Source organism: Palaemon carinicauda, chromosome 22, assembly GCF_036898095.1.
Source record: "Palaemon carinicauda isolate YSFRI2023 chromosome 22, ASM3689809v2, whole genome shotgun sequence".
NCBI lineage: Eukaryota > Metazoa > Arthropoda > Malacostraca > Decapoda > Palaemonidae > Palaemon > Palaemon carinicauda.
The window spans coordinates 1268441-1284575 of record NC_090746.1 but is presented as its reverse complement, the minus strand read 5'-3'; the positions used below and the strand labels follow the sequence as shown (position 1 = coordinate 1284575).

General features: G+C 46.3%; 1 protein-coding gene and 1 pseudogene across 1 annotated transcript in view; both read left to right on the top strand.

The window, feature by feature from the left end:
• The window catches only part of LOC137616265 (UPAR/Ly6 domain-containing protein crok-like), a 69640-nt gene that overhangs the window by 17740 nt on the left and 35765 nt on the right, over positions 1-16135 (top strand). The gene's annotated exons all lie outside the window — the stretch shown is intronic.
• Positions 1018-1136, top strand: LOC137616805 (5S ribosomal RNA; annotated as a pseudogene).

Genomic DNA, 16135 nt, shown 5'->3' with positions numbered 1-16135 from the left:
TGAGAAGAGTTTGTTTGTGCCCAGGGACAGAGACTTAGACAGCGGCTGTGCGGAGGAAGTCGACTTCCGTTTTCACTCCTCCAAGGCGCTTTCTTCCAGACTCTGCAGGGCTCCAGCGCCTTTTTCTTTCAACCACGTCGGCCAAAGTTATCGGCTACGACAACTGAGACAAGGTGTCCAATTGCAGTTTCCTCCTGTCAGGAACAGATGGCACGGGAGGCTCCCCGGGGGGGGCATAGTCCTAAAGGGAGCGGCAGAGTTCACGAACTCTAGGATTGGCACCCCCCCCTTGCAGGTTTCACGCTGGGAGGATGCTTAAGGTTACTCATCCGGATGACAGCTTCCCGATGATCATTCCCGCACGATCTCTGTGATCAGCCAAGGATATCGCGCCTGCCGTCTCTGTCAGCGAATTCAGTGTCTCTGAACCTCTATGCCATAGGGTCGGCAAGAGTTGACCGTTTGGGCAGAATGATCCATACCTTAGGAGAAGGTCCACCATAGGATCATCGACGGCTTCACCCCCGGCTTCTTCAGTCGATCCTTTCTTGTAAGGAAGTATCTGAGACGGGAGTTCCGTAGTCGACCTCTCAGCCCTGATCAAGTTTGTCGAACAAACTTCGTCCAGCGTAGAACAGCAGAATCGATCAGACTGGTAACGAGGCGACAGGACTCCTTAAACCCTGGATCGGAAGGACGGGTACTTTCAGTTTCCATTCCATCCATCTTCCAGGGAGCTCGTGGAATTCAGCCTAGACTGCAGGTATTCCTGTTTATGATGCAGTGTGGCGATTCCGCCGTGGCATCGCAGGTTTTTTTTCCCCAGAGAACTCTCCCCGCTTTCCTCATGGCTGCTCATTTGCAGGCTTCCGCCTCCTTCGCTTTTTGGAGGGCTGGTCAACTCCGGTAGGCTCGGGTTTGACCTTCAGCGCCGGGACAAGCTTCCGGATGCTTACCATGAGTGTGGGTTCATGGTATTTTGCTAGGAGCATCTGGAGTATCTGGCCATGATATTGAGTCAACGGCCTTACCACGTTGGAAACCCCGCTTCCCGTCCGTCCAGCGAGGTTAAGCAATGTCGGTTCTGGTCGGTACTTGGATGGATGACCACCTGGGGACGCCAGATTCTGTTGCCACCTCCTCCGAGCCTTCCCTTCAGTTGACTGTGGCAAGGCTGAGGAGAGTCGCAGTACCTGTTCTCAGTCAAGCAGAGCTTTCAGCCCTACCTTGGAACGTTTCCTAGTTCTCATTTCCTCATTGACCCGTTTATAGTTCCGAACGGTCGCCTCAGGATAAGTTCCATGTGGGGCGGTCCAAGTTCCGGTGGTTTCAGGCAACGATTAACCGGACTTCCTGGCCCCTATGGGACCAGCGGAACTATTAGACCTGCAATGGGTGTTGACCTATGGAACCTCTTGAGGGGAGTGGATATTCTCGTCCTTTCCCCACATTCTTGATGCTGTTCTCGGACTCGTCAAAGAAAAGGGGGAGGGGGGGGTTCATGTTCCGGTCCAGGCCTATGGTCAGGACCTGAAGGATACCTCTCCATCATTCAGGCAGGCTTAGGGGCCGTAGTCTGGCCCCTCTACAGATCCTACAGCGTCGACTTCATGATTCTGGCATGTTCTAACCAGCAGGGGACACATTTTCACTCCTTCACATCTTGCAGTAGAGATGATTGAGATACTCTCAATACCACCATCGGCTCTCTCATTCCAGGCAGAGGAATGTTCTCTCCGACTATCCGAGCAGAGCCTCGTAGAGAGAGTGTACCTGGGGTTCTTTGGCCTTGAGTAACCAGCAAGTCCTGGTCTGGGGGACCTGATCGTGACAGCTTGGAACCTCAAGCTTCCGCTGTTCTTCCCCCCAGTCTCAGACCCCGAGACTCTGGCAAGATGCATTCCGGTGATGGTGGGACAACTTCGACGCCTGCGTCTTCCCTCCTTTTTGTCTGTGGAGAATGGGTCTCAACAAGACCAGGTTGTCTGTCAACCTTTCAATGGGAGAGCTCCACTGGGACTATGCGCAGAACGGTTTCTGGACCCTCTGCTTCCCCTGATGGAACTCCCGGGAGAGCTTCTCCCACGGCACAGACTACTCAAACAACCACACTGCAACATCTTTCACGAACCGGGGTGTCGCTTTGGCTTCATGCCTGGAGACACTACGCCTCCTCCTCAAGAAGAGACAACCCGCTACAGTCGCGGGACGGAGGTCGCGTCATCTGCGATAGTCATCCACAGGGGTCTTCCAGGAGAAGTGAAGAGTCTTCGGTGATTGGTGCCGTGGGAGATATACCTCTTCCCTTGAGGCCTCTTCTCCAGCAATAACGGTCTTATTGCCTTTCGGCGGGAGGAAACTCCTTTCCGCTCTCGGCAATGAAGCCTGTCGCTCAGCCTTTCCCTGACCTTCAGGCTTAAAGGAATAACTTTTTCCTGCCCGCTGGATCTTTCCTCACTCATGCGAAGCTACGATCGTCCCTGCCCTAGTCGGAGTGAGACCTCCAACTTGGAGCATGGCTCGGACTTTTTAGTCCCTTAAGAGATCTCAAAACCCTTTACGACAGGCCTCGGATTGGATTCCATCTTGGGTCTCCTACTCACTCTGGCTGCGGCCAGTGTGTAAGCAATCTTCTTGGTCTCGTACGACTCTGCCCTTTCTAAGGAAGAGGGGAAGGCAACATTCAGGTTCGCTCCTGAGTTGTTGGCTAGACTCAGAATCTTGGGGTCCTGGCCCTTCGGTCCAATTCCTTCAAGATTTCGAGTCTCCATTCTGTATCTGATGTCCCAAAACCTTCTCTTTCTTGCCAGTAGAGGAATCGAGAGGTTAGCTTTGGGAACAGCTGCAGTTTGTCCTCAGTTGCAGCCAATTTGGGAGCACAAGGAGGACACGGGGGAGAGTCACCAGTATACCTCTTCAGCCCGGACTCAAGGACATTCATCTCGACCTGTCTCCAGACCCTCCCCCGTCATGTCGCCCTACAGCACGATGTTGGATACATCGCAACGTCCCTCGCCTTCGAGTAATACTACTCTGTGACGCAGGTGCTACAAGCTGGAGTCTGGAAGCTTCTAATGACCCTCGCAGCCCGCTTCCTGCAGGGGGTGACCCACGGGAGTTTCGATACGTTTTCTATCGCTCTGTGGTGGCTACACAACAGCTGGTCTAACCTCAGGCTCCTTTTTGGACAGGTAGCAGAAGGTTGAGGGCATTGTTATCAGGTTTTAGTCTGCATGAACGAAAGAAGTATGTCTGGCCCTTATTTCTTTCTTCATCATCCCCTCTACGGGGAAGCAGCATCCTGGTCTCTGCATAGCTGACCTCGAACCTCTGCAGGTAAACCATGCTTCCTTGTGTTCCGAGTATTGAGTCAATACTGTGGCGTCCCCCATACCCTGACGAGGTGGTATTGGGAACGTCCTAACCCAGAGTTCCTTCTGGAACTCCAGGTCAGCTGCCTAGGACGGGTCACACTTCTTCCTTCACATACAAGCTTATGTAGGCCACATGGTTCCTTGCGGAGCAAGGAACTTGTGAGGTGCAGGGACTCCTTTTCTCGAGTGCGACTCACTCGGATTCTGAGTCCCCGGGTAAAGCCAAAGCCAGTATGGCTGGGGACTTTCCACCCTACCTAAGGGGTAAGTCACCCAATGTAAATAGCGTGGTTTGTATTTCGGTTACGGAACAAATGACAAATTTGAAGATAATTTGTATTTTCCCTAACCATACAAACCTTAGCTATTTACACATATTTGCCCGCCAGCCCTGTCCCCCAAGACAAGTCCTACCTCTAAGTGAAAGTGAGCATTCACCTGTGTGTGAGGGGGGGGGGAGGGGTAGCTAGCTACCACTCCCCTACCCCCCCCGCTAACTAGCGCGGGGGGTAATACACCCTCGTTAAATTCTAATGGCTCGCCATTTCAGCTGCGCTAAAATGTAAACCCAATGTAAATAGCTAAGGTTTGTATGGTTAGGAAAAATACAAATTATCTTCGAATTTGTCATGTTTTAATGGAAAGTACCCATTTTGCTCCTTTTATTGTTTTAGCACATATCATAGTAGCCTCCTTTCATCCGGTCCTTCAGAAAAACACTACCATAAGTTACTTGTTCGAACAGAATAAAGGGCCCAACGTTTTCTGTTTTAAACCTCTTTGTTATTAATTTTTTATATTGGAATATGCAATATAATCATAGCTCTTATTTTATTGATCATGTTAATAATAAAAGGTTAGGGTAGAAACGTGTGCTTGATATGTTTAGTCTGATCATTAAAAATAGAAGTGAAGTCCATGTTTGATCAGATGCTGGAGTGTGAAGCTACAATTCGACCCTTCGTTTGTTTGGTTGATAATTGATGCCACAATGTTAGCCCATGGGACTAATGCGCATTGCCAAACATATTCTACTTGTCAGAACATAGGAACAGTGAGATAATGTTTAATCACCAGCGAACTGAAGCGAAGTATGGAAGTATTTGTAATATAATGAATACTGCTACGAACGATGCCATAGAAAATGGGATGGTGAAACCCGTTTTCTATGCATCCGGAAGTCTTGGTAAACAAACGTTTAGTGTTTTGACTGTGGTGCATTGCTGTTACTTTTTTTTTATTACAGTATTGCTTATTTTGATTACGATAACGTTTTTTGTATGACAATGACTGACGGAAACAAAGTTTTAACAATTTTATTCAAATACCAACGCAATTAGACAAGTACACTACATTTTAAGTTTTTTTTTTTACTGTAATTGATGGTGATACCTACCTCAAAGGCATAGATTTTCAGTTATGGTAGTCGATCCATCTTAACTCAACTATGGATTTCTGCTGGGAATTATTATAAGAAAAATTTCAAAACGCCACAAAATACTCAAACCAGTCTTATTTTCAACAAACCATTTATTGCAACATTCTATAATTTTACCTATTATTAATAATATTATTAAAGTATTATGAGCTAAGCTATAAACTTAGTTGGTAAAGTAAGATGCTATAAGCCCAAGGGCTCCGACAGGGAAAAATAGCCCAGTGAGGAAAGAAAACGTGGAGTTAATTAAACTGCAAGAGAAGTAATAAACAGTCAAAATTAAATACTTTAAGAACAGCATCATCATTAATTTAGATCTTCCATATATAAACTATAACAACTTCAAAGAATAAAACAAGAGGAAGAGAAATAAGATAGAACAGCATTCCCGAGTGTACCCTCAAGCAAGAGAACTCTAATCCAAGTCAGCAGAAGGCTATGGCACTACCCAAGATTAGAGAACAATGGGTTGATTTTGGATTGTCCTTCTAGAAGAGCTGCTTACCATAGCTAAAGAATCTCTTCTACCCTTACCAAGAGGAAAGTAGCCTGGATTCCCTGGATCTATCAACACTGCCTGTATCTTTTGGTAAATATTTATAGCTTCACCTCCCAAAATATGACTTTTTTTTTTTCATTTATGGTGCTGCTCTTTCCAATTGATTTTCTTCCATGCAGCTTTTCCCACAAATGCTCCGTTGTCGCCTAAAAATATGATACTTGATATTTCATTAATAATGGAACTCCATATCAGTAATCCTATTTTCTATGAAGACTGATGTCAACAAGATATTCGAATAGTAGAGAAATTAAAGAGATATGTACTAGCCTATGGTACCACAGCCTAACCAGATTTGAATTGCAGTGTCCTTAACGAGGTAGGATTCGCGAATCGAGGGAATGTTGCAAAGAACAAGATTATTCAAATAAGAATATATAGAGGTAAAAATGCAAGGCTTAGGTGTAAATGTATAATGAGCTTTAATGAATTATTAACCCTTTTACCCCCAAAGGACGTACTGGTACGTTTCACAAAAGCCATCCTTTTACCCCCATGGACGTACCGGTACGTCCTTGCAAAAAAATGCTATAAAAATTAGTTTTTCATATTTTTTTATAATTTTTTGAGAAAATTCAGGCATTTTCCAAGAGAATGAGACCAACCTGACCTCTCTATGACAAAAATTAAGGCTGTTAGAGCAATTTAAATAAAATATACTGCAAAATGTGCTTGGAAAAAAATAACCCCCTGGGGGTTAAGGGTGGGAAATTTCCAAATACCCCGGGAGTAAAAGGGTTAATGTTGAGATGAAACAAAGACATTAAACACCTTGAGTAGAATTACAGAAAATGCTGTGGTTGTATAAAAGATACGTCTATGTATCTTTATGAAATGCATAAAGAATTGATACTTTATGAGCTGTTTGTGGCATATCAGAAGATGGACATTTATAGTACAGGTTTCTGAGAGCAGTTTGAGGACTTTCTGGGGGATCCAATCTCTCTAGAACTTTTAATATGTTATTTCCAAAGATTCATGATATAGATTTACTTACAATATATTTTTAAATCTGTGATGTACTGAGGTAGCGATAGGTGAACTATAGTATGGTGAGGTATTACTGTACAGTATAAGCAACGTAGGGAATGTGAACGTGTAAATGGTATTAGCAACACAGTAGTTCACTGTGTAACTTTGTTGCAAGGTTGTACAATACCTGGTCCTAGTGCAAAGGGGACCTGGGTCAAGGCAGAAGGTACAGTCACATGAGTAGGACAAGGTGGCACTTGCCTATGCTTCCTCTATCTTCTTGTTTGGTGCCTATGCTAGGCAGAGATGGTGGAAAGATGTAGGTCATACAGAATAGCAGCCGACCTGGGTTTGCTCAGTAATGGTTATTGGCAATAGATTCCGATAGCATATTAGTAGGAAGTGGTGAGAAAACCTGATTAGTCTAAGTCTGTGCTTGGCAAAGGTAGCGGCAAGTATGATTAATATGCTTATAAAAGTCAATCTCTTTGGGTCTGTACATAGAAAGGGTGAGACATAATTATTATTTGTTCTGATGCGATATACAAACCTCGTAATCATTTAATATAGGAATTCGCTTCAGCTCAGCTGAAACAGCCGGAGAAAGAAAACCAGGCAGTTGTGCTGATTGGTTGGCTGGCGGTATGGGGCGGAGCTAAGCTCCACCCCCCCCCAACCACCAGCCCGCTTTCCTCATTCATTCGCTTTGGCTCATCGTGGAAGGTTGTACTACTCTCCGCTGCAGCCTTTTGCCTTTTCTTGTACGTACTAGTGTACTAGTGATTGTGTGATTGTAATGGAGGAGAAAATTACTCGTAAGATGCGATGTTGTGTAGGACGTAGCGGGCGCTGCAATAGGTGGCTTTCGTCACATTCTGTAGACCCACACACGCTCTGCCCAACATGCAGGGGAAAACCTTGCTCTCAAGGATCTCCCTGCCGTGAGTGTGAATCCTGGCCGCCCTTGCAGTGGCAAGCTTTCGAGAATCGACGCAAATATTGCCGGGACGCTAAAGCTGCTTCTGCTTCGGAGAGCCCGCCTCTTTCGAAGAAGAGGAGGAGTTGGGAGCCGGTGTAAGGTGTGTCGTCTCAAGAAACTACCACAATGAAATCTGCTCACGCCCTCTCTGAGTCGGAGGAGGGTGTGAGTATGATTTTGGGAAGCTCGGATTCACAGCCTGTCGGGGATTTTTTGGGTTTCGCCGGGGAAGCGGATGACCTTAGTGCTCCTGCTACTTTCGTGATCTCGAGGGACACCCGACAGATTGTTGGACCTTCTGATACCGATGACGACACGTTACCTTTGGGCGTCTCTTGGATATCAGGTGAGCCTGACTTGCATTTGTTAAAACGCTGTTTAACTCTGGCGGACGAGATTGATCAATGTCATTTGAATGATCCGATTGTTGATGAACACATGAATGTAACTGATTTTGCAACTTTATCAGCTCCCATGTTCCCTGATGCCGTTGTTGTTGTTGACCATGTTCGTGTTAAAGCATTTGTTCCTGGCAAAATGCAAACTTTTTTTCCAAAGGTAAAATAACTGTCAAAATAAGGGAGAGTAAGGTTTTAAACACAGATTTCTTTAACCACTGCTGGCAAACCCTTTACAGCTTCGCCCGCAAGTCCGTTAGATTTAGAATCTGCCAAACTCCTGCTGATACAATAGGTTTTTCAGTTTCACCATGTTCACCGACCACGGCTCTTCCTACGGACATGGCTCAGGTTGTTCATCCTCGTCCAGTGTCGTCTGCTGTTGCTTCGACCACTGTTCTAGTACTTCAGAGGGGGCACAAGAAGAGGAAGCGTGGGCGGTATTCCTCTTCTTACTCATCCTCCTCTCTCTCCTCCTCTTTGTCTTCATCTTCTGACTCTGACTCTTCTCCCCTAAGGAGAAAGAGAAAAGCAAAGAGGGGACAGGAAGGCCAGTCGCAGCTGAAGAGACATGGCGCCCGGAGACACCTCTTCTCCTCCTGAGGATGAGGGCGACGTGCGAGATTCCCGTGTTCCCCGCGCTAGTGGGATTGTTCACGGCGAATCTCACGCATGAGGTCTCCATACATGACAACCTTGGTCGAGGGCGTAGGTATCGTCGCCCAGAGCATGGTGACGGAGTCCTCGGGCCCTCGAGCTACTGCTCAAACTCGAATTGAACTGCTCTTGAGCGGGGAAATGAGAGTCCTGGCTTCGGCACGAGAAATCTCAGCTGTGGTCTCTCTTGAAGAATCCGCGGTATGCACGACTACCTCCACGGGGGTAGCGACGCGGACCAACTCCGTGACTCGGGTGTCGCGTGAGCAGGGTGCAGGCCCAGACAGCCGCGCACTCGACCCGCACGACTCGGGCCCGGCATGGAGTCAGCTCGCGACTCAACCCGCAGCAAGGGGATCGGTTGTGCACGACCAGGCTAACTCGTGCATACCATCCTCACGAGATGCAGCGAACCCCCATGCTTTCTGGCCATATAACAGGTGAGGCCGCGCGCACCACTCGCGCGACTAACCTGTCTACACCTCCTGGTGTGAGTGTTGCAGTTCCCAGCGACCGCGCTCGAGCTCCTTCGGGAGCTTCTTGGGGCTCGCAGCGACCAGTCACGCACTCGGTCGCAGTGGGAACCACTATGCATTCCGTCGGGGATGAACCATGCTAGGGTAATTCCTTGACTCCTGAATACACGCCTGGTTCGATCTTAGGGCCAGAGCGAGGGTATTCATGGAGGATTTCATCACCCTGGCAGCATGTCGCTTCCCCTACACCTACGGATGTAGCGGGACCGAGTGATCAGCCACTTCCACGGCCGTGGAGACGGAGGATCCTGAGCTGGAGTCACCATTCCTAGAGGTCATTAACCTCATGTGTGAGATTAATGGCCTCAGGACTACTCTTGTGGTAGTGTCTGAGGATAAGTGTACAGCTTTGAAGATCCTATGGGGAGCTCCCGAAGGAAGTTCACGGCCCATCACATTACCTTGGTCGAGACCGGCTGCTCGAGTATTGGACTAAGTGAGTGACCAGATCGCAGGACCTGGTGACTCGCTTAGGAGCCAAGGTTCGAACAAGCTCCCTCAACCACTCCAGCGACAGAAGAGGTACTATGTCACAGAGTCTTCTGTGCCTTGTCCTCTCCCTCTCGACCCTGCGGTCGGAGCGCTTGCTGGGGGTTCCTCGGTCAAGAGCTTGAAATCCCAGTGTGTCTCCTTCTCGGCCTCTGAGATTTCAACTATGGAGTCCATCTCTGTAGCTGCTCTTACTGCTGCTTTGTGGCTCGACCACTGGTATGGTATGGCCACAGTGTTAGCGCGGGACACCAAGCTTGCTACCCCCGAACACATGGAGCAGTACAAGAACCTGGCTTTGTCTGGTGAGAAAGCTGTTGCTTTTCTCTTGGACCAGCTTGCTACCCTGTATGCCATCCAGTATGTCAATCTGATCCTCAAAAAACGCAAGGCACTAGCCGCTCGTTTGGTGAGACAAATTGGTTCAGGAGAGGCCTTGGCACTCAGGAACACACTTATTATAGCTGCAACTTCTCTCTTTCCGCCAGAGGAAGTTCGGGCCGCGCAGGATGAATGGCGCCTCGACTCAAAGGACTCCATTATCCACCTGGTGCAGGCTGTGAGTTTCTCGGGACCTGGTTCCGCGAAACCGTCCGCAGCCAGGCCGAGTCAGGCCAAGCCCACAGAAAGTAGCAAGGGTATCGCTGGTCGTGCTCCTGCTGCTCCTGTTGAGAAGGGTTCTGCCCCCAAATAGACCTTTCAGCCTACCTCGTCGGGAGCTCCTCCACGTCGGGGAAAGAACAGGGGCAAACGAGGGAATGGGAAACGCTGAGATTGGCTTTCCCCTTCCCATGCTGCCAAAGGTAGGGGGATGCCTATCGTGCCATTGGGCGATGTGGTAGTACCTCGGGGCCGAGGAATGGGTAGTGTTGACCCTTAGCGAAGGGTACAAGCTCCTATTCGTGCTTCATGGGCCCCCCCCCCCATCCTCCAATCCAGTAGTGTTCCACATGTAGGCTCCAGCATCTCCGAAGGCTCTGGCCTTGGAGGCGGAGGTCCAGGAAATATTGGAGAAGGATGCGCTAGAATTTGTACACGATTAGTCTCCAGGGTTCTATTGTCGTCTTCCTTGTCGAGAAGCTGACAGGAGGTTTGAGACCAATCATCGACCTTTCGCCATCGAACAAGTTTGTTCAGCAAACTACATTAAGATGCTGACAGTTCGTACTGTGCTGTTAACCATCAGGCACGGTGTACCAGTTCAAAGTCCTGTGCTTCGGACTGTGCACAGCTCCCCAAGTGTTCACGCGGGTGTTCACGACAGTAGCAGCTTGGGCTCACTCGAGGGGCATCCGCCTTCTGATGTACCTCGACGACTGGCTAATTCTTGCTCCTTCGCAGGAGCAGTTGATGCAGGATCGAGACTCGCTTCTGGCAGTTATGTCGCAATCTGGGGATCATGGTGAACTACGAGAAGTCGAACCTCATTCCCAAGCAGAAGGTGAAGTATCTGGGAATGCTGATCGACTCGGCAGCAGTTCACGTTCTTCTCTCGGAAGAACGGATCAGCAGACTCAGAGAGGTTGCGCAGCCGTTCCTGTCGCAGGAACAACTTCCAGCCCTCCAGTGGCAAGCTCTTCTAGGTCACCTCTCCTTGCTGGAGAAGCTCGTTCCTTTCGGGTAGATCCATCTCCGCTCTCTTCAGTGGTGTCTGAAGGAGCAGTGGTCGGCAGTCACCGATCCTCCCTCTCGTCCGGTCCTCATGGAACGCGAGGTAAGGGAGGATCTCCTTTGGTGGCTAAATGAGGAGAACCTCATGAGAGGGTTTCTCATAAACCCTCCTCCACCTCAGTTCCGTCTGTTCACAGACGCGTTCACGGGAGGTTGGGGTGCACGCCTGGATGATTTAGTCGTGTCAGGTGTGTGGTCGGAAGAGGAGAAAAACTTGCACATCGTGCTGGAAATTATGGCAGTCTCAAGAGCTCTCTTTCATTTCCAGGCCCGTTTGAGAGAGCACTCGGTAGTGCTGATGAGCGACACACGTCCGTGATTGCGTACGTCAACAAGCAAGGGGGCACGCTCTCACGTCCCTTGCAGCAGTTGACGAGGCAGGGGTCTCTGTGGGCAGCCAGGTACATTCTAGGCAGGAGAAATGTTCTGGCAGATGTCCTAAGTCGCAGAATGGTCTCTTCACCCTTAGGTCGCGATTCGAGTACTCGACCTCTGGGGAGAACCCTGCATCGACCTATTCGCAACACGGCACAACGCCAAGCTTCCCGTGTTTTGCTCTCCAGTACCAGATCCCAGGGCTGCGTTCAAGAACGCACTGCAACATCCTTGGGATCGACTGGATTGCTACACGTTTCCCCCCTTTTACTTGCTTCGCGCAGTCCTGTCCAGGGTTCTAGTTACCCCAGGACCCAGGATGACTCTCATTGCTCCACTATGGCCACACATGGAGTGGTTTCCCGATCTGTTGTCGCTCCTGGTCGAGGCACCGAGAGAGCTACCACACTGGCCCAATCTCCTTCGGCAACCCTTGTCGAACAGGTACCACCAGGCGGTGCAGTCGCTCAGACTTCACGCGTGGAGACTATCCAGCATCTCCTCAGAACGAGAGGCTTTTCGCGACTCTCTGCGAGTCAGATTGCAGACTTCCTAGTCTTTCTTCGCAGAGGTAAGGTCCTTTCAGTTTCTGCCATTAAAGGGTACAGGTCTGCCCTTGCAATGGTGTTCCGTCTGAAGGGCATAGATATCTCCAACGCCCTGGAGATTTCTATGCTCATTAAGAGCTTCGAACAGTCATGTCCCCTGAGTGAACTTCGAGTTTCCCAGTGGGATGTCGCTTTAGTTCTCGGGTCTCTTACTCGTGCTCCGTACGAACCCTTCAACCGTGCCTCAGGCAGGCACATGACCCTTAAGACTGTTTTTCTGCTAGCCTTAGCATCGGCGAAGAGAGTCTGGGAGTTACACGGCCTCTCTTGTAATGTCACTAACGCAGAGGGTTGGAAGGAGATCTCCTTGAGTTTTGTCCCAGAATTTGTGGCCAAGACTCAGAACCCAGCGATCCGCAATCCCAGGTTCGAGGCCTTCACTATTCCTTCCTTACCGGATGCAGCGAGTGGCGGTTCAGGTGAGAGGCTTCTCTGCCCCATCAGGTGTCTCCGGCGCTATCTTAAGCGAACTCGACATCTCAGACCTGAATGTCGACGATTCTTCGTTAGCACTGGCAGAGCCAAGAGGGAGGTGTCGAGGAATACGATATCCTTCTGGTTCCGTGAAACCATCCGTAAGGCGTATGAGACTTCCTTAACCCTGGAACGGTACGGTGGGTCGTCCGCGACCCCGAGCGTCAAAAAAAAAAGAGGTTTTTCTCACGTGACTCACCCCCGTGACTGAATTTGTGGGTGATCGACCTGCCGTAGGTGTCTCCCCTACACGCTCTAGTAGTGTCCAGATGTGCATTGCTGTAGCTGTACTCCTTAACCGATTTCTGAGACGCGTCGGGGTCGAGCGCGACCGAGTTTACCCTTCTAAGGTAATTTGCATAATTATCAAAGTTATTACGTATTATGAAATTGTCGTAGAATGGTGCAACTTGTATAGGTTATCAGTTGTGGAAAGTCTTGGTGGATTGTTTGGCTACCATGTGCATGATTTTTTTTTTAGTTAAAATGTCGTTCATCACCACGAGGACCATTTTACCGCGAGTGCCCCTTTTCCATTTTTTTTCATTTTTTTGCCAAGTCATTTTTCCGTAAGATATTGCCAAATAGTGTCGTAAAACTTTTGCTTTTTTAGTGTTGGAAAGTGTGTCTAGATGATCTGGCTACCCATGCGTGACTTTGTTTTTGTCAGATACGACGTAGTTATTGGTATATTGGGTATTTAACTGCGGTTGCCAATTTCTGTTTTTTTTTCAATATTTGTAAAAATTTACTACGTAGTAAGGAATTGCCGTATATTATTGATTTTTTTTTCATGTTTATGTGTTAGAAAGTGTGCCTTGATGGTTGGGCTAACACGTGCATGTCTTTTTTTTTATCTGAGATTCCGTATATTAGAATGTTGGGCATTTTACCGCGAGTGCCCCTTTTTCATTTTTTTTCATTTTTTTGCCAAGTCATTTTTCCGTAAGATATTGCCAAATAGTGTCGTAAAACTTTTGCTTTTTTAGTGTTGGAAAGTGTGTCTAGATGATCTGGCTACCCATGCGTGACTTTGTTTTTGTCAGATACAACGTAGTTATTGGTATATTGGGTATTTAACTGCGGTTGCCAAAATCTGTTTTTTTCAATATTTGTAAAAATTTACTACGTAGTAAGGAATTGCCGTATATTATTGATTTTTTTTCATGTTTATGTGTTAGAAAGTGTGCCTTGATGGTTGGGCTAACACGTGCATGTCTTTTTTTTTATCTGAGATTCCGTATATTAGAATGTTGGGCATTTTACCGCGAGTGCCCCTTTTTCATTTTTCTTTTTTTTTTGCCAAGTCATTTTTCCGTAAGATATTGCCAAATAGTGTCGTAAAACTTTTGCTTTTTTAGTGTTGGAAAGTGTGTCTAGATGATCTGGCTACCCATGCGTGACTTTGTTTTTGTCAGATACGACGTAGTTATTGGTATATTGGGTATTTAACTGCGGTTGCCAAAATCTGTTTTTTTTTCAATATTTGTAAAAATTTACTATGTAGTAAGGAATTGCCGTATATTATTGATTTTTTTTTCATGTTTATGTGTTAGAAAGTGTGCCTTGATGGTTGGGCTAACACGTGCATGTCTTTTTTTTTATCTGAGATGCCGTATATTAGAATGTTGGGCATTTTTCCGCGAGTGCCCCTTTTTATTTGTTTTGCATTTTTTTGCTTAGTCATGTTACCGTAAGGAATTGGCAAGTAGTGTCGCAAAACTTATATTTTTATAGTGTTGGAAAGTGTGTCTAGATGATCTGGCTACCCATGCCTATTTTTTTTTTAGCCAGATATGGCGTATATATAGGTATGTGTTCGATTTTCCTGTGATTGCCATTTTTTCGTTTTTTCCCATTTCTTTCAAAATTACTACGTACTAAGGAACTATCACAGAGTAATGATTCATTTATATGTTTATTTGTCGGAAAATGTGCCTTGATGGTTTGCCTAGCACGTGGCTGAAATTTTTTTTTTCTGAAATGCCGTATATTAGAATGGCCATTTTTCCGCGAGTGCCCCTTTTTATTTGTTTTGCATTTTTTTGCTTAGTCATGTTACCGTAAGGAATTGGCAAGTAGTGTCGCAAAACTTATAATTTTATAGTGTTGGAAAGTGTTTCTAGATGATCTGGCTACCCATGCCTATCTTTTTTTTTAGCCAGATATGGCGTATATATAGGTATGTGTTCGATTTTCCTGTGATTGCCATTTTTTCGTTTTTTCCTATTTCTTTCAAAATTACTACGTACTAAGGAACTATCACAGAGTAATGATTCATTTAGATGTTTATTTGTCGGAAAATGTGCCTTGATGGTTTGCCTAGCACGTGGCTGAATTTTTTTTTCTGAAATGCCGTATATTAGAATGTTAGCCATTTTTCCGCGAGTGCCCCTTTTTATTTGTTTTGCATTTTTTTGCTTAGTCATGTTACCGTAAGGAATTGGCAAGTAGTGTCGCAAAACTTGTATTTTTATAGTGTTGGGAAGTGTTTCTAGATGATCTGGCTACCCATGCCTATCTTTATTTTTAGCCAGATATGGCGTATATATAGGTATGTGTTCGATTTTCCTGCGATTGCCACTTTTTCGTTTTTTCCCATTTCTTTCAAAATTACTACGTACTAAGGAACTATCACAGAGTAATGATTCATTTAGATGTTTATTTGTCGGAAAATGTGCCTTGATGGTTTGCCTAGTACGTGGCTGAAATTTTTTTTTTTTCTGAAATGCCGTATATTAGAATGTTGGCCATTTTTCCGCGAGTGCCCCTTTTTATTTGTTTTGCATTTTTTTGCTTAGTCATGTTACTGTAAGGAATTGGCAAGTAGTGTCGCAAAACTTGTATTTTTATAGTGTTGAGAAGTGTTTCTAGATGATCTGGCTACCCATGCCTATCTTTATTTTTAGCCAGATATGGCGTATATATAGGTATGTGTTCGATTTTCCTGCGATTGCCACTTTTTCGTTTTTTCCCATTTCTTTCAAAATTACTACGTACTAAGGAACTATCACAGAGTAATGATTCATTTAGATGTTTATTTGTCGGAAAATGTGCCTTGATGGTTTGCCTAGTACGTGGCTGAAATTTTTTTTTTTTTCTGAAATGCCGTATATTAGAATGTTGGCCATTTTTCCGCGAGTGCCCCTTTTTATTTGTTTTGCATTTTTTTGCTTAGTCTTGTTACCGTAAGGAATTGGCAAGTAGTGTCGCAAAACTTGTATTTTTATAGTGTTGGGAAGTGTTTCTAGATGATCTGGCTACCCATGCCTATCTTTATTTTTAGCCAGATATGGCGTATATATAGGTATGTGTTCGATTTTCCTGCGATTGCCACTTTTTCGTTTTTTCCCATTTCTTTCAAAATTACTACGTACTAAGGAACTATCACAGAGTAATGATTCCTCTAGATGTTTATTTGTCGGAAAATTTTGTTTACTTCTTTTTTGATTGAATATCATCAAATTTTTTTAGCTAAAATATATTGTTTTCAATATTAAACTTACCCGATAATCATGTAGCTGTCAACTCCGTTGCCCGACAGAATTCTATGGAGGGATACGCCAGCTATCACAATACTAGAAGGGGGTGTATTTACCAGCGCC